Source organism: Cuculus canorus, chromosome 3, assembly GCF_017976375.1.
Source record: "Cuculus canorus isolate bCucCan1 chromosome 3, bCucCan1.pri, whole genome shotgun sequence".
Lineage (NCBI taxonomy): Eukaryota > Metazoa > Chordata > Aves > Cuculiformes > Cuculidae > Cuculus > Cuculus canorus.
The window spans coordinates 36848699-36872999 of record NC_071403.1 but is presented as its reverse complement, the minus strand read 5'-3'; positions in this window follow the sequence as shown (position 1 = coordinate 36872999).

The following is a 24301-nucleotide window of genomic DNA, read 5'->3' as shown; positions in this document are numbered from 1 at the left end:
CTTCAGAGCACAGGCAGGTAGACATGTGCCTTTTAATTGCAGGTTTGACCTGGAAGATTAAGTGAAAACATCCTTCCTCCTGAGAGCATTGCACCATAAGAATACAAAATTATTCTCATTTAATTCCCACTTCATAATTGAAATCAATGCAACTTTCCCTGACTTGAGGCTTGAATAAGCTATTGTGTAATTATATTACTGTACTTTATACTGTTATACTTTTACATTCTATACTGTAAATATATAGCATAGAATTAATTGCGTTCAAATGCTTTAGCATATCCTTAATAAGATTTATCAAGCATTCTCACAAGTAAATTACAAGAAATGATTGTAGCATAGAAGAGTGACATAGGTTTTTTGAAAGCCTGAATGAAGCATTAGGGCTTTTGGACTGTCACAATCAGCATTATGCTACTTCAGAAGAGCACATACACAACCACAATCACTTAGCCAAGACCCACTGACGTTGCTGAGACAAGCATGTTCTCAAGTTTTGCCGTAGAGCAGAATTTTCTCTGCACAAGGCCTAAAGCTCTCCATTTCTGTCCATATCTGTCTAAAAGCCAGTATAATAGATTGTACACCCTAGGCTTAAACTTCAGCAGTCTACAGTCTTAGAAATGTCAGAAAAAAACTCACATTGGAGTATTTCATCTTTTTATACTGTTTTAATTTGTGCCTCAAACTGTCTTTCTACTGTGCCTCACTGTTCTTCCTGTAACAGCTGCTGTCAGACGCCAAGGTTTTCAAGGTAAAGATTAAATTTCTTTATGCATTCTGTAAACCATCAGGCATGATTCTGGTTCTTAATATAGAGTAACAAGAATAAAACAGTACTGTAAACAAAACAAGAAACGTACAAGAATGAGACGTCTGGCAAAATACTGTATGGCTGTCTTTTGCACACTCCAGCCAGCACAATTTTGCACCTTGCAATTCCAAATAATCATTTGTACTTTAATGGAGCAATAAAGTTTTGGGCTTGTATTTTAATTTATCAAATGATATAAAGCAATATTTCTCATTATTAGCTAGCAAAATTCTTAAGAAAATCCTTAACATCAGTTCAGATGAGGTTAACACTTGTGACAACTCATTAGAAATATTAGCTATGAAATCTATGCCAGCAAGCCCTGATAATATGTGAATTAAGGTAAGGACAGAAGACACAGGTTTAATCCTGCAGAGTTACATGTTTAAATGGGTTCCACTTACAATTAAATTTCACACTGTTTCGGAGAGGAAGAAAAAAAAAAATAGCCTCTATTGCTGTTAATATATTTGCCACGAAACTTTGGCAGCTTTGATCAGCTTTGTCATTTCAGGCATCCGGTAGTTTTCATATTGATTCAGGCATTAATCAGAACACATTTTTTATTTCAGAATTAGCATACCAAAACCGTTTTGTGAGTTATCATGCTAATATGTTCCATCAAGGACTAAATTAACATTTTACCACTGTCAACTGGAGGCAATGCTTCATATACAATTCAGATTATGTTGCCAAACTTTTCACAATACCAGTACCAGCTGCTTAAATTTGAGAGTGCTTAATCTATGGACCTAAAGAAATAAATTTTGAAAATGACCTGACAACAAAACCCCTCACAGTCCCACAGCAGTATTCCCAGAGGTAATGAAACCCCATATTCTTCCTGAGCAATGTCGTATTTCTAGTAATGAGGCAGAGCACTGTTCCAAAAACTACTATGCAGTATCCCTCTCTAGTTGCACCTCTTTTTTTTTTTTCATTTTTTCAAACTTCTTTTAGTCTAGAAGGTATTATGAAAAAGGATAGGAGAGCAAAAGGGAGGGAGGAACTGGTAAACTGCTGTATGTCAACTGCTTTCCTCTCCTGGGAGCAAAAGAGAATGACAAAATAGTAAGACTGTATTTTGCTGTTTTCTATTGTCTTCACGTACAAACAGCTACCCTTCTTCTAAAGCAACTGTTTAATGACAACAGTCACCATTCTGGCAGAATTCCTGGCTCAGACACAAGGTTTCCTATGGCAAGTGTCCCAGTTTTATTCTACCTGTAAAAGCACAGATAATGCATACAGCTACTACCTGCCAGGAAGTACCCACCCATCACCATCCAGGCAAACTCTCTTGATTTCTATGAAATCTGAATAAAAACATTCTGCAGGGCCTCTGAGAAAATGTGACAGCAGAAGTTTGTGTCTTATAGATATATGAAGATCTTTTACCAGTAATCTGAGAGCAACAGTTGAGGGTAGATGGAAGTTTTCACTTTTCATCTGAGAATAGCTCCTATCCAAATGCAGAGCACAGCTTAAGTACTTAATTTAGACACAGAATAACTATTATCTAGGTTTAAATTCAGATTTAAAGTTTTGTTTAATTTAAAATTTAAAATTTAAAATTTTTGTTTAATTTAAAATTTTTTTTACAGTAATAAATACACTCACTTATAGACTTTATCATCCTAATATGACTAATCATGAATTTAAAAAAAAATAAATATAGATAGGGCCAAACCAAATTACCCAGGAAGTTGCCTTGTTTGCAGGGTTCCCTCTCTTATTACCTTTCCATACTCCAAAGTATCAAACCCACTATTTCACCAAGGTGAGGATATCACCAAATTTTCACAATGTCAGACCAGACACATCAAATTCCTGAGCCTGATAATGTCTCAGTCAATGGTTAAAACAAATACCAATTGCAGCAATGATGACAAAGAAAAAGAGCTAGGCTATTCCTCAACTTTTATTTGCATTCACTCCATAATCTGAAGGAAGCCTGTACAGACCTGAGAGGAACCATGTTTCCACGAAGTTGCTCCCCGGATAAAGCACCAGAATCACCATTAGCCTCCCTTTATAGATGTCAAATGTTTAGCAATAATTTAATGTTTCAGGGAACAGGACTGTGTACCGCTGCCAATGTCTATTCACAAAGAAGGTCAGAACTTCTTAGCCAAACATCAGTAATTCAAGGCTGTCTAGGTTGGGTTTCTGCTGTGACATAATTGTCAAACAGTAGCTGGAGTTTTATAATCGCATCTTAGCTACGGGTACTGTTAACTAATGGTAGATATATTTCTTCCTACAGAGGAGCTAAGTTTACTTTCCCTGTCTCCTCTGGCTACTTTCCCAACCTGTCATTACAATATTGGTTAATCTGATTTGAGACTCAGCCAACTAATTCATATCTCTGCTGTGCTCTTATTTGTGAACCAAGTTTTAATGTCATCCATCGTGGGTGGGAAATATAGATTCATATATGTGCTCTTATCAGTAGAAAAAAAATAACCAGATACTATTCTTTCTAACAGTGAGATTCATTCATTTTAACATTTAGCCACCTGAAGTACAATCTGGTCTGCCACACCTCCGCACAAAGTAGGAAGAAAAAAGGAGTAATAAGCAGATCAAGAAGGTAAGTTGTTTGACCTAGCTTAAATATATTCTACTTTCAATGCCTGCTTCTCCTTCTTGATCATGAAGACAGTCATAGTGGCTAGCTCAGACTTGCCCAAGTATTTTTGACTTCAGAGTTAGATTCCATAGTAACTTCTGAATGGTCCCTTATCTGGTTGAACAGAAGTGAAAACCAAACCAATGTCCAGAAATACTCACACTAGAAAGAAGTTTGGGAGAAAACCACATGCTTACACTCATGAGCTGAAATCTATCTAAGAGGAAGAAAGAAGGCACTGAAAAAAAAGTTCCATCTTACTCTGATCCGAGGTACCACTAAGTCATTTAGTCCTTCACAAGCAACTGCTTTGAAACCAGCTGTTATGTTCAAAGCCACTGAAAAAAACATTGACACCAAGTCATCCGCTTCTTCTCACACAAATGCTGTTAACCACCTTAATCTCTTTGTCACAGTCATCCTCATTCCTTACATGCCAGTACTGCAAGCCCTCAGTTTCAGACACCACATAATGATTCACATCATATTGATGCAGGGTGCAATCCCCTGAAGATGACATAGATCTTCATTAGCTTCAAGCTAGATTTTTTGCAAAGATCTTCTTAAATCATGGCTTTACATGAAAAAAAGAAATCAAACTTACAAAAAAAATAAAAAAAAAGGAAAATAAAACCAGGAATACTTTTCATAAAATGAATAAACTGTATATTTGATAAATATGAGTTTACTTACAAACATTTAATATTCAGTTTGATACTATTAGTAAACATTTTCTTCTGAACACAGCATTTAAACCTCATTAAAAGGTGAATCTCTCACCTGTGTTGGTTTAACAGTTCAAGAAGAGAGCTTGCTATTTAAATAATATATATGTTTTTTAGAATCTGAGTTCTGTGATGAACAATTTGCAGATTTAGGCACTGTTTGCTCATGTAGAGAAGTAGCTTGTTAAAGAAACACAGGCCGTAGACTTGCTTCTTTTCAACCTACCGAGTTGTTTGTATCACCACTGTGCTTTCAAAGCTGCTTCTGCCTGGGAAAGAATCACAGTCCTGTTTTCAGAGGAAATCTGGTATTTAATCAAGGCACTAAATAAAACCAACCAAAAAACATTAAGCAAGGAGTCACAGTAATTAACCTGTTGACAGTGTGATATTTTAAAATACTTTTTTTAACCCAAGAAAGCAAATCTCCCGTAGCAGTCTCTGTAGAGGGAAAACATACTCTCTCAAGGGGAACTGAGAGCAGGCTCTACAACACACGTGATCCAACTTGGTCACTAAAGGAGCCTGCTGACTGTATGTCGGCTTTTCTCAAGCTGCAAGCCTGACCTTTTCTGGGTTTCATCACTTTTGTACTACTCCTGTACTACTTCGATTGATGACAGCAACTCCTCTCTTAGGGAGTAAGAAAGAGAGAAGCAGATGTAATTATTGCAAAAAACTTAGTTCATTTTTCTCCCATCATACACGAGCCAAGAAGCCTGCAATTAGACATTGTTAGCTGCTCCCTGGCTAGTATAAACAATAGTAACCAGCAGCTGCAAGCTGCTTCATACTACATTACAGGAGAAACTGAGCTTCTACTAGTAACAAATCAGCAGAACTTGGTTTTGATTTAACATTTCTCCTTTTTTCTTTAGTAGCTTATAGTATTTTTATCCCTTTTAAACACACTTATTTCTCTTTTGCTACAATACTCACTTTGTTAAACTACCGCAGACATACTAAAATTTACTTTTGAAAATATACTTTTTTCACAAACCTTCCATCTGTAGTGCATCATGGTATCTTGTCTACTATTTAGGTGATAAACCCATTCAATCACCAACACATTGCTTGCAATTTTTTGTTTTGCTTGTCTTTCCATGGCAGACCAGCAGTGGAGGCTGGGTAAATTAGGAGAGAGTGTGGTGTATTTACAGTAAGAATAAGCTGTAATTACTAGTTGCAGATATAAATATTCACCTCCAGACCCTGAAAGAAAGTGGGCCGCTTCAGCCATTAAAGTTATCTGACAGCATAAACATTTGAAGACTGTAATGACAGCTTGTTCTCATTTCCCTGCTTGCAGAAACTAGACTGGCTTCTATCACTTAGCATGTCCCAACACATTGTGTGAATGTGGTTGCTTGTGACCTCATGTTCCTGTATCACAGTAGAAGCCATGTGCATCTCAATATCTGTCCTTGGCTCTCCTAAGCATAATGGTATCTTGGGTTGTTAAAATTCTCAGTCTGACACTTCATTGAGCAGAAGTTTGTACTAGTAGTAGTAATAATAATAATAATAATAAATCATCTTAATAATACTCAAAAGTAAGTCAAAATTTCTTATTTCATTTATAAAAAGCACAACTATTCTCTTTTTCTTTGTTTTTTTGCTTTTTTTTTTAAGAATTTTAAGAAAGATGTATCAATGAATTGCTTAACACTCTAAAGTGTTATGTAAAACATAAACGATGAAATTTGGAACTAGGTGGGTTTTGCCTCTTCTCTGAGCAACTGCAACCTAAATAACATAGACATGAACAATCAAACTTTACATCTTTCCAGTAAGTATTTTCTGTTGTTTGTGTTTACTCTGAACATTTTCAGTAATTAGGCTTACGCTTCCTATCTTATTGTTTCCTTCAAAAATTCAACTGAAGTCTTTTAGTGGAGGTATGTTGCCTCCTCCACATATTTCTGTCATCCTTCATATTTTGGATGAGATAGTCAGATCTGGAAAAGATAGTTAGCCTAAGCAACTGTCACTACAGCTGGTTTTCCTCAGTAGCTCAGTCACACTATTTTGTTATTCTATGTCCTGAGATGTGACATGACACTAAATGCTTAAAATTTACAAAGAACTACCAGCAAATATACAATCAAATTTTCCCTTGTCAGGGATTAGCTTTAGTCACTCTAACTCAGCCTCATTTCAACTCATACATGAATTTAGCCACAAAACACATATAAGAAATAGGAAAATCACTTCCACATTACTTAACTGCCACAATCAGGATCTTGGCATTCACTTCCAAGAGCCTCCAGCCTAACACAACATGACATTTTCTTACATAAAGACCCTCAAGAAGGTTTTTGAGCTATTTTAAGTCCAGCTGCATTTAAGTAAGCTGTTCATTGATTGTAATTGGATTTATTCTTTCCCAGCTGTTTTATAGAAATCTTTGATTTCTGAATTATGGGAAACTAACAATCTACTTACAACTAACTGAAGTCTTGCCTCCTGCTTCCTAATTCTAAAGAATCGAAAGTTGTCTTTCTTTCTGCCACACTGTAGTATGCTCAATTCTTTGAAATGAATGGGGTTCTTTGAGAAAACCAAAGCATTTCAGTCAGTTGAGAAGATGATTTGAACAGTTTGGACTGGATTTCAGATTCTCTGACAGACTTAACAATCAAAATGCTGCATCTTATTAAACAGTTTTAGAAAGCAAGGGGCTTAATATTTGTCCCTTTTATATATAACAACTACAGTACCATAAAATTTCTTTCATTTTGGTTTTCTTAATTCTTGTCAATAAATGTTGAACTCATTGAGAAGTTGACAATTTCAATAATTTTCAAATTATTTGAGAATTCAGATCACATCAAAATTTTTGGAGGAAGAAATCAACTCATGGAACTGATGAACTGGTGGTGTTAGCATGCTAACTCCAACTTCTAGAAACCGGTGTTCATTGCTTTCCAGATATTTGAGTCCAGATCTCATCATCAAGTATTTTGAGCAGAGTATTTTATTTAGCTTTATGATATAAAGTAGGCAAAATGTGGATCTGAGCACCCACCTCTTAGCTGATTCCATTAGTGCACAGGATAACTTTGAGGAGGTGATTCTCACTCCTTGTTGCTGGAGTTATGATACCTGGAGAAATGAGTCAGTGCTCCAAAAAAGGATGCTCCAGGACAGCAGGAAGGACACCTAGGAGCCACCACCCATAAAGTCTACTTGCTGTTTCTGTAGATATTGATACTGTTCAATTTTCTCTAGGCAGTGACTTGGGAACAATCATGACTGTCTGTCCGTTAGAGTCTTGGGGAAAAATGTGCACAGTAACCAAATTCTCTCCAGCATATAAGAAGACTAAGTCTCCATTTCCCATATACTAGTTCCAAATAACTTCCTATCTTTTTGTAAAAATAAAGGTAAATTTATATCACAAAGCTAAAAATTTTATATCACCAAATCAGGAAGTTGACAGAGGACAACTTGTGAAAGTTAATAGTGTATAGAGGAAAACAGAAAGAAATATTCTTTACTTTAGACCTGTAATAAAATTTCAAGTACTTCACAATGTTCCTCATATGCTCTCTAAGGAACTGCATCTCATCATCTGACGAGTGCTAGCCTGGATTAATGTCTGGATTAATGACATTAGCTCAGAGCTATTTTTTTTTTAATAGATGTGTCTGAGGCCATGGCACCTCTTCTTTAGTGTTTACATCCAGAAGAGAAGTTGAAAATGTTACGATTCTGCATTCCTTAACCTTATTCCACACTCGTAGGAGTGAAATGTCTTCGATAGAAAGCAGGGCAGGTGTGATCATGAAACACATTCTTACATTCGCAACTAGCTATTGCTCTGTTCAATGCAAATTACTCGCTGTTAAAGTTTGATGTTAGTGTCATAGAGGAGTAACAAAGCCAATGTAGCAAAAGAAACTTAATAAAGCAAAGCATCTCCAGGCCTTCTGCCTCTCTGTGTTATCAGTCCTATACTTTAGTCTGTTTCACATCCTAAATTTTACAACAAGGTAGACCTGAAACTTCTAATTTGGAACACCCTGGGTTATGTATAGATGACTCAAGAAAGCTTGTGATACAATTGAAGAAACAGCAAAGGAAGACCCCATCAGACATGAGCTCTCCTGAACATTTCTATGTGTGTATTCTTACTAGATCTTCATGCTCCAAAAACACAGGCAAGAGAAATCTCATCAGAAATCTCATTCCTGAGGGTTTTAATTTGCTTTGAAGAAAAAACATGTCTTCAAAGAGATCTGGAAAGGCTAAAAGATGATATTGCAATGTCAGAATGATGACAACATTCACAGCATTGTAGATGCAAATCAAGATCAGAGTGACACAATGTCAACACAAGTTATACTACTATGAAAATAAACACATGAGGAATTTTAGGACCTAATTATGATGTGTGCAGAAAGGGAAGCCTGAAGCAAGAGATACAAAGAAAAGGTGAGCTGGTGCTATATCAGTAAATCCCAGGCTTAAATAAAGTAGACAAAGAAACATAAACACCATAAAAAATGCATTACTTGGGGCCTCTTCCTCCATTGAATAACATCCACAGCAAATGAATATCACCAATTCCCAGTCCAGACAGAACAGCATTGACCATAATATGAGAGAAGATAAAAAGAAGGTGAATCTATAACTCCTCTCCGCCAGGCCAGATTCTGAGACTTCCAGAGTATCTCTGACCCAGACATAAATCAGAGCTTGACAACATGAGTAATTCCAACTGGGGAGATCTGACGACTTAAAAATACACTTTTATGGACAAAAAAAGGCTACAGAAGAATGAAGAATAAGGCCTGTAATGTGCAAATAGTGTAGGATGAGAGTTAAGATCCGCACACCTAGTGAAAAAAGCTTTTATGAAATAGGTAGCTCATTCTGCTGAAAAGGGAAGTTTCAGCCGGAAAGAGGCAATGAGGCCATTTCTCATTAAGACAAATATTCTGAAAGGATGTCAGGACTTAGAGTTGTGTCTGTACAGCTCACACACAAACCAAGCTCACACGCTTTCATTATACAGGTGCTGGCACAGGATTTTCACTCAGAGCCAGGTCTACAGTGTGGCTGAAAAAAACAGAGGCCACAGATAGACTTGGATGGCAATACCAGTCCTACCTGAACTGTTACCAAGACTAGTGGAAACATGACACAGAAGATCAGAAACTAGCATTAGGCACAAACGTTAAAATTGTGGGAATTCAAAAATTTATTAAAAAAATGCTTAAACTGCATGGGTATCTATTTGACTTAAAGAAAACAGCAGGAAACCTGCTGGAGTTAAAAGCTAAGACACAATCTAAACATTACATACCGTGGAATCATTAAAGTAAATTAGGAAACTATTGGAAGGACGATCTAAAGGGACAACTACAAGGCAAACACTTCACCTGTTTTAGTAGTTTACAGAAGCTTAAACGTGGAGTTTCCTAACTGAAAGAGAACTTTATATAAAACAAGGTAATGGTCACAGGAATATTATGAAGCTGAATAATCAAACCATCAGAAAGTGTTTTGAGATGTTCTACAGAGCACTGTAGAAGTAAAAAAGATCTATACAATTATTTACTACTTATGCAAACTTAATTAAGGTGAATTTAAGGATTTGTAGTAAAATAAGAACAGTCCTTGGATTCAAGATGTACAGCCAAGTTCTTATTATACATATATCTACACAGTACTCTTTTTGCTTTCTCTTCCCTTCTGCCTCCTGCTATGCATCTTCAGCTTGATTTTTCACTTGAAAAACTAAATATGTGGATTTTTACAAATGAAAAAAACAAACCCCTACCACATTTTTACAAGAATCTCCCTGGATGCAAAAGCATCCTCTGATTTTTCTCTTATTGCTTTCCCAGGCTTCAGCTTAGTAAAATTCCCTGTTCAGGTAGGCATTTTCAGGGAGGGAGTTATTAAAAAAAGAGAGAGACCAATTAGGAAGCTGTAGGGTGTCTTCACCATATGGTATGCCCAAAAGAGACATTAGCAACACTATAAACTGCAGCTCCTCATGTCATACTGTTGCATTATGCATACTTCATTGCCCCCACTTGTAGCAGAGGTCTGAACTGGAAGATCTGAGATAATGCTTACGTGACAGTTCTCATTCTCCAAGTAGTCTACAGCAGATTTTATTTCTAAGTTGTAAAATGGGGAGGTGCAAGGTAAATAAAAACTTTCTTGAGCAAACTAAATACTGACCTTCTCTGTTCCTTGAATTGTTTCCAAGTTCAGGAACATGCAGCCTTTCCAGTGCAGAAAGATAAGGGTACTATCTCACTCCTTATTTCTGCCTGAAGCCTCAGCTCTCTGATGCAACAGATGATCAAGTACTGCCCTGCAACACAAGTAAAATACAGTCCAAGTGCTTATAAGGACGCTGCACCACTTTACATGGATACAGATGGTACAAGGTATCTGAAAGTCTGACCTAGAAATCCATCTATTCTGAGGCCCTTTTAAATCCTTTGCTCACTCTCCTTAGAGCCCTGAATAAAAATAAAAATTTTTCACTTTGCTTCTTTTTTTTTAAATGTCTCCACTACCAACCACTGTTAGAGTTTCACACTGTGAAGTACCTGCAAAACATCTACTGAAACTCTGATTTAGGAAAGAGGCAAAAGAGAAAGAAATAAAATAAGAAGGAAGGAGAAAGAGAAGGCTCACTTCCACTGTCTTTGAAAAAAGGAGCAAGGTGGGATTAAAGTATCAGATGAGACAATTCAGACACAAAGCACAAGTGACAGAGAGAACAGGTTCCTCATGCATTAGACCATTGGTGTCTGCTGGGTGATTTTTGGCAGCTGCTTCTGCAAGAGCAGCCACTTGCTGCTGCTTTAACAGCCAATTCCTCTGTGCAAAATCTGTGATCTGCCACTCACCCAAAAATTGCTTTATTGCCCATCAGCAGAGTTCCTTGTGCTACAGCTCTGCAGGGTGGAGGATGAGAGCTCTAGAATGTTTATTTGTACCGAAATTGAACTATTTTCAGGTATCATTCATGAGATAGCTGATAGAAAAGCAACACAATGGCTTTGGTTCTGCAGTAATGACGCCTGTAGCTAAGCATTTACAATAAAGATAGTCCCCCTGGTTTGTTTCATGTTTTTATTTTTCCTCTTTGTTTTTAAATACTTGAGTTTTCATAAATCGATTTGCAAGGGTTTAAATTACCATTCTAACTCAACAGCTACACCACAAGTCAAAATGTGATGCAATTATAAACCTTTAGTATTTTTACAAAATCAAATTATAAGAATATCTTATGCAGCTTCAATTAAACATGCTAAATAGCTGGTAAAATTATACTTTGCTACTGCTAAGTGGAGTTGTAAACAGGACAAGGTTGTAATACAAATAAGTTACAAATGTAAAATTGATCATTAATTGGCCAAAACTTCTCAAATAATCAATCTAATAACAGCTAATCAAACAAGAGTTACAATTTAAACAAATAAATCCTTCCCTCCCAGTCCTTCCTTTTGAGACCTTGCTAGCTTTGAAGTATGAACCCATTCACTGCTCATATAGCAGCCGTTTTCAGTCTGTCCTTGCTCAAATTGTAGACAGACATGAGACCGATTTCATAAATTAAAATAGCACCAGGGACTCCTGTCACAGCACATTACCACCTCAGTTCTACTGCCACAGCTGTCTGAGAGGCTTTGGTGTAAACCAGACTAAGGAACTGATCCAGCTGGAAGTAATCCCATGGATTTCTTTTTTCTTCTGTTCATTTCAGATCATTTTCCTTGTCTAGCTCACAGCAAGAGTGGGAAGGCACAGGAAGGTGACCAGTTTTCCTGCTAGGTCCTTCAGAAATGATAGGCCACAGACTAGGAATTTATTTCTTGACACTTGTTTCTTTTAAACAGTTGCAGATTATACATATGAAAGCAGTCATAGATACCCAACATTTAAAACATGTCCCAGAATCTCTGAACTTTGAAGTGAGGTGCACAGCGTAGCCTCAAAGCAGTGCACCACCTCACCTCCTTCCAAGGCTGAATTATATAACACTGTTAGTGTTGTGATCTCTTTTTTCCACCAATCACTTATTTAATCTTCCGTTAGGTTCAGGCTGCTGGACACTCTGGGTTTTGTCACCACTTAATGGGGAAGAACATGGTTGTGTTCAGTTTGCTCTGCTACCTGGAGCCTTGAACCAAAGCATTTGTGCACTACTTGGAGAAGCTGAGCTGTAACAGATTGTTCTACCCCACCTCAGTCTATCCGGTATTCTTCAGTGGAAGCTTATAACTGTAATTAGGGGCCAGTCTTGCCTGGGTTCCCAGCATGCAGAAAACTCCAAGCTTGGGCTCAGATGAGCAATAAGTGGAAGTTGGAAGATTTATAATACGTAGTTGTGAGGAAATCTGTCTTGAGAACATGTACTTAACTGATGGTATAGACATGCTGAGTGTTATTCTGCTGAGAGCAGTTTGTTCCTACAACATTCAGTTATTGCTTCAGGGAACTTTAAATATCATTACTTGTGGCTCAGATGATCACAGGTATTCAGGCTCATACAAGAAATGTAAGCATTCTGTAGTGCTATTTCACTGAGACACAGATGGAGCTGCATGATTTATCTGAAGTCACCCAGGGATACAGCAGCAATCAACCTCACTATGCCTATTCCCAAAAGCACAGCCAGCCTTCATAATAGATGCTGACTAAGTACACAGTCTGCTTGAGGAGTAGAAATTAATTCCCCCCTTGAATTGTATTTATTGCTATAAACAATTTACATGGACAGCAGCTTGTTGTGAGGTTGATTATTCATTGAGATGTCTTAGCGGATCATGCTTGCAATGAAAGGAGGAAGGTTAGAGTACAACTTGGACTGCAAGTCTCTGTGACTCTGGTGAAATTGTGTGTCACACTATATTTTGGCTAACTTATCAGCGATTCATTCCTAGGATTTCTAAACCATAACATCAGACCCAGTGGCAGATGGCAGAAAGCCCCACATAGAGAGGTGAAGACATAGGAAAAAGGCTGAAAATTGTTATCTGTGAGTTACGCTCACAGTCTAAAGATGCATAGTGCTCATAGTGTCCCAACTATCTGGCATTACCTGCATTTGGTCTTTTAAGTCTCACTGATGATGATGTCAGCCTGAGTCCTCATTTACACAAAAATCTTCTATACAACTTGACCATTACAAAGGTCTAGTGCCTTTCACTGGAATACACTGTAAGATTGTTTTTCATTGGCGGTGCAGTCCGGAGAGACATCGAGATAAAAGTTGATACCAAAAATGCTGGCAAATAAAACTCCCTAGGTCTCGTTTTGGAGTTTTAGAAAGCAAGCATCCTTTATCAGGCCTCAGCAACGTGCAGGAGTGATCTCCATCAATCATGTGCAACAAGACAAAAGCTGGTTACAGAATATATTTCCCACTTACATGCATATCTATAAATTTTCCCAGAAATCTTATGCATAGTCTATTACTTTCCAATGTCTAACTTTAATGTTATTATGAAACTTCACAACAGTCAAAACCCCTGCTAATTTGGAATTGGCTCCAGCTCTGTGCCTCACCTTGCCTTTAAGACAGAAAATGCTGCAAACAGAGGCGATTACAGAAGAAGAGACATCTGTTCAGCACAGATCATACCGAACACAAGGCATAATCCTCTTCAAGGAATGAACAATGTCTGGAAAAACACTGTCTAAATGAACACATGATATCAGAGAAAGAAAACATGCTATCAGAGGGACATTCTGTCTAACTTTCAAAAACCACAATTGCTCAGATGGCACTTTACTTTAGCTTAAATCAAAAATATTCCACTTTTTATAATAGTCACTACTTCTTGTATCTATGACATTGAGGTCCCTGCTCTGTCGTGTGTAGTGCACTCTCAGACATATGTTGTAGAGTCTATAATGGTTTGCTGTAACAAGCAATTCAATGTATAACGGATGATAAATGAGTTATTATAATGTTTTACTGCTCTTGGCTAAGTACACTAAGTGGCATGTGCAGGGAACATATTTCAGGATTTAATCAAGTATGATCACTGAAACACTCATGTTCCTTGCAAGAGGCGAGAGGAAATAAAGACTTCAATGTTTTTTAATAAAATAAGGGCATTCTTTGAAAGGATTTTCTCTGTTTTCGCCATTTTGGAGTATTAAATACAAAGTAGTTTGGCAGAGTTACACTGAAATGACATTCTAACATTTGCCACTACATATAACTTGAAGAGAACTGGGTTTTTACTGAGATTCTCTTTACAAATACAGCTATGTCAGATGCTGCAGTGAGGTCACCCATGCCAGGGAAGCAGGAGGGCATAGTGATCATGACAGAATGTGACAAGAAATGGACAACCCTACAGACTTGAATCTGTGGGGTATCCATGGGACACATTAGCAGCTGCTTACGTTGTCTCACCTATTCAACTCTCTGTCATTTAGTTTCTTTTCTGCTATAGTGAGTGGGTTTCTCTAGGGGAAGTAACTGCACTGTATCTGTCCTACACCAATAAAGTTAGGGGAATATTTTTGCAATAATATGGTATTGAAAATAAAAATTAAAAAAAAAAATTAAATAGCCACAATAAAAATAACCTGTGAGCTGATGCAGTGATCACAATTTGTTTGCAATTTTATTTTAAGCCAGAGGTTTTTCCTAAATCTTGGCATCTTCACTGCTAAGACTGAACTGAATTAGGAACAAAGCAGTCTTCTCACCTCCCTGTTAGGTCAATGCCATTAGATTTTCATTAAAAGCTGCCAAATGGCTGATTTGCACCCACAGTAGAAAGCTATCATCAGGCCTTATCAGTTCTTCCTTCTTTCCAGTGCTAATGTCCACTTTCCCTTGTTTGAGTCAACATCAGGATGTTGACACTGAATGTCTTCTATTTTAATTTTATGCCCGGCTGCTGCCTGATTGTTATCTGATTGGTCCCCGATATCAACAAAATTCGACATATGTGAGAGTCAAACAACAGAGAAACTCACCGGTTGGAGTGGGGGATGAGGGGCAGGGGAAGAGAACAAAAGAAAATAAAAATATGACATCACAAAACAAAACAAAAAACATCCAACCTTTTTTTGTATTGTTGTAACAACACAGATGCTCACTGGTGGGAGAGTTTATGCCTCCTCTGACATCAGATACATGAACTGGTTTTATTTTAATCAGGGGCAGTACTTGCACTCATCTAACTCAATGTACTTACTTAGCTTTACAGGGGCTAGATGGTCATATTTTCCTCCCACAAACAGAACGAATCAGAGTGCTGGGAATCAAGTTTTATGCTTGAGAAGTCAGAACTTGCCACCAACCAACAAAGGACTAAAGAGCAAAAGCAATTGAAATGAAGCTGCAGTTTTAGCAACATTTTCTTCTTGATTCAGAATCTGCAAATGACCATATAATTTTACATAGTTCACACATTTTTATGTAAGAGGATTATATGCATTGTCTTGCACAGTAAATTATAGAACCTTTGCCAGTGTATTCCTTTTCTGGCAATTTATCACACTGATATAATTTAAAGATATATTCTCCAATTTTTTTTTTCACCATTAACAAGAAGATGAAAGCCTGAAAAATACACATAGCTGAGTGTTTTCCAATTGATTTGTCTTATCCAAACATTTTTCTAAATACAAAGTAAGAAAACATTTAAAATCTGGATGACAAAATCTGAAGTTACAATAAACTTTTTTAAAGATAACTCCACAGATACTCCACACTATCTCATTTGTATAGATATTAAATAATATTAAACTGTTGGCCCATAGGTATGACTATTCATAAAATACTGCAGACAACATCATGTTTTTCTCCTGTCAGCCTTGACCATGACAGTGTCAATTTTCTCCGAGTAATATTTGAGGATCTCCCAGACAAAGTGTTGCCTACAAGCATTGGGTTCAACCCCATAGCATTATACACTGAGTTTCAGCTATTCAAGCTGAATAAAATGCATGCTGTTTGGAGCAGAGAGGAAGAATAAGGGGTGTGCTGCAGGTTAGACATTCCCAGTGCCAGCGAAGCATGAGAAGAAGCCAGGAGATACTGTGAGAATTGCTTGATAAGCAGATCTCATAGAGATCCACCCTGTCTGTCCAAGTCAAGCATACACCAATGACCTCTACAGCCTCTTCCTCACTGCTTTTATCGGGTCTTTGGCTGCTTGATTCCGAGGTAAGCTCTGATGTGGTATAGTTGGGAACTTGGAGATGGACGCAGCAAGGACAAATACAGCTGAAAGGTGATCATGGCGTGGGATGTGCAAGGCTGCAAGGGCTTCAACAACTGCATCGGTAGCAAAAACAAGATCAGGGAAAATGTTGACCCACTGCTAACTGCACAAAGCAATTTTAGTCACCAAGGACATACCAAAGACACAAGACATTCCTTTCCTTGGCCTTTACTGGCAAAGTCTACTCTCAGGCCTCCTATGCCTTTGAGCTTAGTTGCAGAGCTTGGGAGTGAAAGAAGTTCATGTTAGGTGAAAACAAAGTTAGAGATCATTTAAGTAAACTGGACATGCACAAATGTACAGGAATGACTGTGATACCTTGGAGGGTGCTGAGGCTGCTCTCTATGCTATGTCTCATTAAGATCTAAATGTGCCAAAATTAAAACATGTAAAATATTCACAAGCAACCACAGATGAATGAAAGAAAGCAGAAATCAAGAGAGCCTAAGAATTCCAATTCAAATCATGAACTATTCTCACCAGTGCTTCTGCAGAGCTCCATCTTCCCTTTCAGAGCCACTTTAGGCTTTTTGATCCTGGTTATTCAACTCTGTTTTACTCCTCAGGAACACTACTTACGAGTCAATGTACCCAGACAGTCATGACTGGGACCATGACTGTTCCAGCCTCCTAGCGATCTTTCAAGTTAGGCTTACTGAAAATCTTCTGGATCAGTTCCAGCTTGCTCTAACAGAGCATGAGAGTGGAAACAGAAACAATGGGCTAGGGCCAGGCAGCTTACTGTTTGTTACGGTTGCAGTAGCTGATTATAAAACAATGATGCCTTTGAGACAAAGGTTTCTTCTTTTGACACAGATGAGTGTTTTGGGCTTTGAGCATACCTTAAAGTAATGCTATGAATATGGGCCACTGTCTTGAGATACAAAAAGTGTTGTTGTGATGTATACATCATAATATTAAGGACTTAACAGCTATGAAGTTCTAGTTTCACAGTGTTTGGAGTGTTCGTAATGTCAGGTACCAGGAATACCAAAATGCACAAAACAGAGTTTCTAATTTGGGTAAATGAATTCTCATCACATAGCAGAGATATGGAAAATACTCCCCAGCAAGGTGCCACTGCACAATTTTACATCTCATATGTATATATGGGTAATTAATGAATCTTCTCTAACTAGCCAACCACATGCCCATTACTGAGCTTGTGAGTCAATACTACTAATTTACAATGACATCAGCTGGTGGCTGGAGATTGTCTCTCACAGTATGCCACTGTTTAACTCATGTTTATGACATTAATTACACTGGCATATGTTAAATAATTCAGGCTTCTATGGATTCACACACAGACATCAGTAAGGTTTATTCATACCCACTAAGCACTGACGCACACTGGAAACTGTACACAATGCGTGTTGTCTCGATTTTCAGCACAGAAAACGGCAGTCCCTGATATAGCTAAGGCTATCACACACATTGTTTTTTTCTGGACTTGTATTTTGTTTTACTGATAAGAAAGGTTTTCCAGGTGGAATCTGAAAACTCTACACTGTAATTAGTGGTGTCCAAGCATGATCACGGGTAAAGCACCCTGTATGCTACGTGCATGATATCGCTCCTTATCGTCATGCTAGTAGTCTGGATACAGCAGACTTGAGGCAGATATAAAGAAAGCAAAGTAGGTATGCCATTTCCTGGATGTGTTGGACATCCCAAACAGGTGCTGCACCAATGGCCTGTACTTTTACGGTAAATCTGATGTAAGCAAGAGCTGCAAACTCATGTACATTTGTTAGTCACCTGGAGAATGTGATTAGGAACTGTAATTACTGTAAACTGAACACAGGCAAGCAACTGTAATTGTCTCTGTTGTGGTGACATATACCACGGTCCGACAGTCCTTTGACAAAATGCAATAGTGGTGCTGTTCTGAAAATGACATCGCTGGAGCCAAATCACTGTCACAAGTCTTTTGACCCCTTTATTTGCTGCAAAGAGACAAAGGAAAAGGAAACTGTCATCTTGGGAGACTGCACAAGACTAAATTCACAGCTGGTGTTTGAACGCAGAAGTGGTGTGGATATGGTTAGTGATAGGCACCTTTTTCAGAGGCCTGTTTCCACTATGTCTCTCAAGAAATGAGAGAAGCAAATGTAGTTAATAAGGAAAAGGGACCTATTTTCATTCATTCCTACATCTCATGCATGCAACAAACTAGTAGTGCTCCTAATTACCAACCTCTGTACATTTCAAAAATATGGGTAAAACATAGGTCTGCAGTGAACAACTGGGAAACCCAAAAGCCATTTCATTTTGATCACTTAAAGAGCCTGGTGCAGTGAGAGCTTGCTACAGTTTTGTTTTTAAAAAAAAATAAAAATCTGATAGTCTGGGCAAGACTTCAGACAGTGACCTGGAGATTAGTCTTAAAAACACCTACATTAATGAAGATATAAATTCTTCGTTGATTTTTTTCTCTCAGCTGTACTGATTGATGTGATCTGTGTGTTCAGAACAAAGTAGAGATCCATAACTCTATGAAAATTTAGGTAAGTTTTAAGACCATTGAGAGAGCACAGAGGAAATAGCTCAAAGCACACTAAAGAAATTTGCCTCAGCCATTAAATATGCAATAATTTAATTAAGAATAGAAAAGCTAAATTTCATCCACCCACCTACTCATCAGCCCACACATTTAAAATAAATTACAGCAAAACCTCAGGCTCTCTGTTAATTTTTTGTCATAGTAGAGGATTCAGTACCTGCTCTTCCACTAATTCCATACCTTTACTGAGAAATCCAATCTTGCTGAAACTAAATCCCTTCTGAAATAAGATAAAATTTTATTCACATGTTCAGAACAACTAATCTTGCACAAACCTAAAAGGGCTGGTTTTATTCAGGAGTGAGCAAAAGAATAAAATAAAACTACTGAGACAAATTTCTCTCAGCCTGCAGGACTTCGCTTCCGAATCTCAAAATGGAAGTCACCAGACTGTCTTCCCTGAAGCAGGGAGGAAAACAATGCCTTTTCAATGAATGAATTGCACACACAATGAAATGCCACTATCAGTCAGGCATTTTTATTCCGTTTCCCTTGCTTAATTAGTAACTTTTTTTCTTTAATTTCATGATGCATGATTTTAGTCTTTGTGAGACTATACTGCAATGTTGTGGCCAGATGTGTGTAACTGAAGAGGCAACTGGCAAGTGCTCTTCCTGGTTTACACCTCTAGATTTACCATCTGCCACATAGCATGGGGAGAGAGTCACCGACGTATTTGTGTTCTTCAAGCAATGAATAAGGTACTTGATCAGTAAAGGAACATTTTATTAACCCCAAAGCTATTATTCACCTTTCTCCATTTCACTGCAGGAGTTTTACAAAAAATCCCTCTGTGCCTGCCTTCTTGCTGCAAGCAAAGTAAACAGTTCACAACATCATCTCAGCACCAAGTGAACCATTACACTTACATTGCCTTTAGGATGATAAGAAATGTGATAATTTTATTTTTTTATTAATCACATTACCTTCATTTCACATTTGAAAGTTGTCTTTTCCAACTGAGTAATAGCCAATCAGTCAAAAGGTTCTTTCATTAATTCACTTAATATTTCCTCCCAGCGTATTCTTAGTACTTTTCTCCTCCAAATATTGCTTCATTTGTAATTTTATGTCCAAATCCTCTGATCTAAACATAAAGGCCTAGGAGGCTTTATTATTATTGCTATTATTCTTTACCCACGTTTTTCCCTATCCAGTGCTTTTTCTGAATGAAGCGATTTGTTCTAGCAAGTCAAATCTCGATTGTAATAGACATTTTAGAAATCAGGCTAATAACAGGACAACATGGAATTTGCAGTACAGATTTTCAGAACATCACCATCACAGTTTTTTTGTTGCCCTTTCAAACATTGTTGAAGCACACTTGGGTATCCTATTAGGAGCTATTTAAGAGCTATTGAGATAAGGCTTTATTTCCAGCTATGATATTCTTTCAACTTTGACAAAATGGAGTGGGACTCAGTCTTTAAATCTGAATTTATTCTGAGAAATAAAAAAACAGAAATTAAAGGTTGTTATCCAAGACATAATCCAGTCAGGGGAAGTCCTTGGTGACTGGAAGAAGGGCAACATTCTGCCCGCTTTTAAAAAAGGTAGAAAGGATGACCCTAGGAATGACCAACCTGTCAGCCTCACCTCTATGCCTGTGAAGATCATGGAAGAGATCCTCCTAGAAGCTATGCTAAAACATATAGAAGACAGGGAGGTGATTTGGGACAGCAAGCATGGCTTCACCAAGGGCAAGTCCTGCCTGACCGGCATCATGGCTCTCTATGATGAGGTGGCCACATCATTGGACAAGGGAAAAGATATGGATGTAATCTATATGGACTTCCATAAAGCCTTTGTCATGGTCCCCCACAACATCCTTCTCTCTAAATTAAACAGATATGGATTTGATGAGTAGACTGTTCAGTGGATAAAGAATGGGTTGGATGGTTACGTCCAGAGAGTAATGCTCAGTGGCTCAATGTTTAGATGGAGATCCATGACAAGTGGTATCTCTATGGGATCTCTAATGGAACAAGTGTTGCTTAATATTTTCATCAATGATACAGACTGTGAGATCAAGTGCGCTCTCAGCAAGTTTGCAGATGACACCAAGCTGGGTGGTGCAGTTGTCATGCCAGAAGGACATGATGTCATCCAGAGGGACCTGGACAAGCTGGATAAGTGGGTCTGCGTGAATCTCATGAGTCCTACATGTGGGTTGGGACAGCCCACAATTTCAATATAGGATGAAGGAAGACATAATTGTGAGCAGCCCTGCAGAGAAGGACTTAGAGGTGCTGATTGATTAGAAGCTCGACTTGAATTGGCAATGTGTGCTCACAGCCCAGAAGGCCAACTGTATCCTGGGCTGCATCAAAAGAAGAGTGGCCAGCAGGTTGAGGGAGGCGATTCTGTCTCTCTACTCCGCTCTCTTGAGACCCCACCTGGCATATTGCGTCCAGTTCTGGAATCTCCAACATAAGAAGGTTATGGAACTGTTGGAACAGATCCAGAGGAGGATCCTGAAGATGATCAGAGGGTTGGAGAACCTCTGCTATGAGGACAGGATGAAAGAATTGAAGTTGTTCAGCCTGGAGAAGAGAAGGCTCCAGGGAGATCTTGTAATGGCCCTCCAGTACCTGAAGTCATCGTACAAGAAAGCTGGGGAGGGACTTTTCACAAGGGCATGTAGTGATAGGACAAAAGAGAAAGGATTTAAATTGGAAAGGGGGAAGATTTAGAACATACATTAGGAAGAAATTCTTCACAATGAGGGTAGTGAGGCACTGGCACAGGTTGCCCAGGGAAGCTGTGGCTGCCCCATGCCTGGAGGTGTTCAAGGCCAGGTAGGACAGGGTCTTGTGCAGCCTGGTCTAGTGGGAGGTGTCCCTGCCCATTTCAGGGGAGGGCTGGAAGTGAGTGATATTTAAGGTCCCTTCCAACCTAAACCATTCTACAATCCTAACTTCATGCAGTAAACAACATACAGTGCTCCAATACTCAAATTGTAGAAGTGTGTGTCATGCGTACAGGTTTTGACCGCTGGAAATTACAATAATTATTAGTAGTCCATTTTACCTTTTTTATCACTTCTTCAGAATCATTACATGGATTTTGCTAGGATTTGCTGACCCAGTTTTAAATACAATTCCAGAACATACTTCCTTTAGTCGTCCATCAGAAATCTATCCAAAAAAATCTATCTATTTTTTTACACCATCTCACACACACATACACTTTTTTAAAAAAAATGCTGTTTTTTCCTATGCTTTCAGAAACTTCTATATAATTGTTACATTAGAGTGAATCTCTGCAGACACAAAATGTATTTAAAAATGTTAAGGCTGCAAAATCAAGTATTAAAAATTACAGAACTCTAGGCTTGCTCTTACAGTGTTGTTGCTGATGCACACACTTATGTGGCAGCTCAGATCACAGAATCACAGAATCACAGAATCCCAGAATCACAAGGTTGGAAAGGACCCATTGGATCATCGAGTCCAACCATTCCTAACACTCCCTAAGCCATGTCCCTAAGCACTTCATCCACCCGTTCCTTAAACACCTCCAGGGAAGGCGACTCGACCACCTCTCTGGGCAGCCTGTTCCAGTACCCAATGACTCTTACTGTGAAGAATTTTTTTCTGATATCCAACCTGAACCTCCCCTGACAGAGCTTCAGGCCATTCCCTCTAGTCCTGTCCCCTGTCACTCGGGAGAAGAGGCCAGCTCCCTCCTCTCCACAACCTCCTTTCAGGTAGTTGTAGAGAGTAATAAGGTCTCCCCTCAGCCTCCTCTTCTCCAGGCTAAACAACCCCAGCTCTCTCAGCCGCTCCTCATAAGACTTGTTCTCCAGCCCCCTCACCAGCTTTGTTGCTCTTCTCTGGACACGCTCCAGAGCCTCAACATCCTTCTTGGATGCTTTTCAGCTGCTGAGAATCTTCACAGTGCTTCATTCTGCTTCATCTCAGAAAAAAAAAAAAAAAGGTTATTCAGTTAAACAATTTATTCTTACTATTCAACCTGTGAATGAAATTGCAGGACAGTCACGGTGTTGGTACCCACTAATTCTGCTTTATGGGCCACTTTTTTCGGACTCTCCAGCTTTGGGGGTAGCACAAAATCTCCATAGAGGGTTATTACCCAGAGACAACACATCCTGATGTATTGAGGTCACTGCAAGCATATCCTCTCTATCCATATAGGTAGCATAGGAGCAGAAAGACTCAGAAAGGTCTTAATAAAACATTTACAGTTCTGATAGGAATGTACTTCTTTATCCCCAAGGCCACCCACTTAGATTTTTATTGGATGATCCTACAAGGTTTTGCCTTATGGCCAGCTCCTTATTCAATATATCATCGAGCTCAGTGCCTTGAAATAATCCATTTTTCTGAAATGCACTGAGATGACTGAGGTGGCTTCTCAAGTTCATTTGCATTAAATGTGCACAGTTTTTGAAGTTCAGTTACAACCTGGGGATAATATTTTTTGCTTCTAAAAATCCTTAGGGCTTTTCTTTTAATACTAGCATTATTTTCTATAGTACCATAATTAGTTGCTAATTGCACACATAAAAATGAAAAGCGGTGCTAACATTACGGCAGAAGGAAGGGAGGTGACACTTACATAGGTGCCATACTTTTATTTGATTTTAACTTGTCTGAATCTGTCTTGACATTTAAAAGAAATTCAATGCTTTGTGAAGATTAAATTTTACTGAACAAAAAATGATATCAAAAAACTTACCTAGAATAAATGCATCCAACTATTATGTATTTACTTTGCATTCATTAAAGTATTTCAGGGTGATCACTTCAAATAATTCAGAACAAATGACTGGAATTTAGCATCTCCATTAAGAAATCAGACACTAAAAAACTTGCTTGATTGAACAGTGTAATTATTGTCAAAATGAAATCTTTTGATATGCTATTTCTTTCCTGAGTTTTCTATCAAATTAAAAACAGTAAGAAATGCATGATACACTGAAGAACAGTATGTGATACAAAAGACTGTAGTGGAAAAAAGCAATGGTAATACGTATGGTATGCCACTTAAACAAAAGGTAATGATAGTTAGTCAAAAATATGGCATGTAAACTACACACTTACTTGGAACGTAGTACACATCTTAAGGGCAATTTATTCCACCCTAAAAAGTATCTGAAACCATTGGGTTGAATTCTTTTTTAAATAATTCTACTACATTTTATTCACTAAGCAAAGAACCAAGATTGTTAGTTTAGATATCTAAATCCCAGATAGTTGTGACAGGTGAGATGACTCTCATATCGAATTTCCAGGTCCTAAAGTCCAGTTATGTACCTTTAGAACAATAGACATTAGTTTTAAAAATCCCATAAAAGTCTCTTATATATCCCAA